This window comes from Haemaphysalis longicornis, unplaced genomic scaffold (genome assembly GCF_048455015.1).
Source record: "Haemaphysalis longicornis isolate Haplotype H1 unplaced genomic scaffold, Haemaphysalis longicornis Haplotype H1 scaffold_9, whole genome shotgun sequence".
Lineage (NCBI taxonomy): Eukaryota > Metazoa > Arthropoda > Arachnida > Ixodida > Ixodidae > Haemaphysalis > Haemaphysalis longicornis.
Genome location: NW_027526460.1, coordinates 155,994,303 through 155,997,105, shown reverse-complemented (window position 1 = coordinate 155,997,105; position 2,803 = coordinate 155,994,303). Strand labels below are relative to the sequence as shown.

The following is a 2,803-nucleotide window of genomic DNA, read 5'->3' as shown; positions in this document are numbered from 1 at the left end:
AGCGAGGCGATTGCGAGTAGAAAATTCAAAACAATTTTCTAGGTTATCTAGAGAATTTGACACCGAGCCACTTGGAGGACGGTAGCAGACTGTTATAACCATGTTGTCTACTTTTAATGCCATAATTTCACAATATTTTGTACTTACAGAGAACTCTTGAAGTTGTTCGCAAGTAAATTCTTTTTTTACTGAAATGCATATGCCACCACCTCGGCTTTTGGAGTGGTTTAAGTAGAAAGTGTTATACGGTAGAATGCGAAAAACGGTAGTCTCATCAGTGGACCAGGCTTTGGTTAGCAATATTGCATCGAAGTGTTGCTTAAATTCTTCAAGATATAAGGACAGATCTGATTCCTTACTTTTTACTGATCGTATGTTCAAGTGGAAACATTTGAAGGATTTTATGAATTCCATTCCTATGTTTTTTTCAAAGGCACATGGTAGTACATATGGCTGTATTTTTTACGGTTCTTGGTTATGGCTTCGTTGTTGCAGTGTTTACCTTAGTTTATCTAGGTCGCTTATGCATGTGACAACAACAGCCTTGTTCTTATCTTCTTTACGAACAAGAAGTCGGCCGTTGTTGTGCCATGCGTTCTTGAAGTTTGCATCATTTGCCCAGCTTTTGCTTGTTGAAGCAAAGCACGATTTCGTTTAGTCAGGTTCTCGAGTATGTACACTTGATCATCAAGGCCGCGAAGTTTATGCCTGTTTTTCCACCACTTGTCCCTATCTGCCTGCCTTGCAAAACGGCAGATTATGCCCGGTATTTTTTTTTTTCTTGGATGGCAGACGGTGAATTGTTACCACGGAATCGTCTGAAAGGGGTGGAAGCTCAACGTCAGGCGCCAGCGCATCCACTTTGTTCAGTAGGTATTCGTTTTCCGTAGGCATGATGCCATGGAATTCTAGATTGTGACGCCGGCTTCTCCATTCAAGATTGTCGATTTCAGCTTCCATTTTCCTGACATTACTGCTCTGGGTCTCAAGCGTTTCTGTCCGGCGCCGAGTTCTTTGATATGATGCTCATTCTGCTCCACCCGGCGTAGCAAGTCATCATACTGCTCGCTCCAGAACTGCAATGAATCCTCAAAACCTTCCACGACATCTCTCAAAGGCACGTTTGTCGTTGGTCACGTTTGTCGTTAATTGTAACTAACACGAGTCGTGCATCTTGTGTTTCAAGTTCTTCGTTTGGTGTCTTAACTGGTTCGCGTAGTTTGTTTCTCCTGCAAGTGGGACACCGCCGGTATGCCTCTCCCTTCGTTTTTGATTGCTTTTTCCGATACTCCGAAACATACTCCCGTGTGGTATTTACAAGAACAGTCACTGCACTGAATTGTACACTCGGGAGCAGACGAGCACTTGTGGCATGCGGCGCATTGCCCAACAGATGACATAATCACACGTTGGCAGCAGCAGAGGCAGCGGAAACATCAACAGTTATGGAGAAAAATTTGCTCAGAAACAAAACTAACCTGTGCAGAACACAGAAGACGAGCGGGTGCCCGTGCACGATGTGTGCTGCTGCTGCTGCTGCCAAAATGTGAGGGGCCGCTCCGGGTGGAACCACTTATAAGCTTGATCGGCGACAGTAGCGCCTATCAGATGACAGTGCCCGTGGTGGCAGCTCGTCCGGGGCGCAAAATACTCACTCGCTTTGACGGACATGCGCTGTAGAATTCCAGGACGGGAACCAATTTCAGACGTGTCTTTTGGTTATCTGTGCAAAACACAGAAGACGAGCGTGAGTCCGTGCACGATGGGTGCTGCCGCTGCTGCCAAATTGGTTAAGCCCAAGATTTTGATTATTTCAACCTTCGGGATGGCGTCACCTCGCATGTGTATGTGGATATTCGGTGTGGGGATGGTGGGTGAGTTTTGCGGTTTTAGTGGGAGTATGAGCAGCTGGGATTCGGTTGGCGATCAGGCGAGACGCGCTCTACCAGCCTCTTCTATCACTATTTCTATTCCTCTTTGTAGAGTGCTCTAAATTTCAGCGTCGCTGCCGTTGTTGATCCAAAGTGCAATGTCGTCCGCGTACAAACCAAAATTAAGATTATGGATTCGTTGGAGTTGTTGGGGGGGAGGGGGCGGTTAAGATGGCGAGATTAAAGAGTATTATACAAATCGCCGATATCACTTCCACCACCCTGACTCTTCCTTCAAAAGGCACGCCACAAGGCGCTGTGGCGTGCCTTCTTCTTCCTTAAAATATAATAGCTGTCCTGTTCGTGAGAAAACATCGGATATAATTGTATGTGCGTGATCTTGGGCCCATGGAGTGTAAGCCTTTGAGTATCGCTGTTTGTGAAACGTTATCAAAGGCTTTAGTTAAATCTAATGCTAGTATAGCGGCATCGTCACGTTTAGGCTGTGGCGTCATTAGGTCGTAGGACAGTTGAAGAAGACTGTCCTGTGTGGATAGTTTAGGTCGGAAACAAATCATTGTGTGAGGGAGGAGTGGTTTGTGTTGTAAATGCTTGACGAGTCTGTTGTGTGTAATTTGCTCCATGAGCTTTCCGAGGCAGCAGGTGAGAGAGATCGGTCGGAGATGTTTAAGCGTGAGTGGTTTTCCTGGTTTGGGGATAAGTGGGACTTTTGCGTGTTTCCAGGATTGAGGTAAAGTGCCTTGAGTTCAATGGTAATTAAAGAAGTTCGTAATGGCTGTAATAGATAAAGAAAACGTAGAGGAGCGTCTTTCGGAGGGTGAGGATGAGGGCACAACGTGCGGCCATGGAGGAAAGAAAAATTTTACGCGTATGGATTTCTGCGCGAGTTGATGTTGTTTTGAAAAAAAAAT

The 2,803-nt window shown here is 45.7% G+C and overlaps 1 pseudogene; it reads right to left on the bottom strand.

The window, feature by feature from the left end:
* Positions 1–226: 226 nt before the first annotated feature.
* LOC144153933 (uncharacterized) lies at positions 227–1,574 on the bottom strand (annotated as a pseudogene).
* Positions 1,575–2,803: the final 1,229 nt, after the last annotated feature.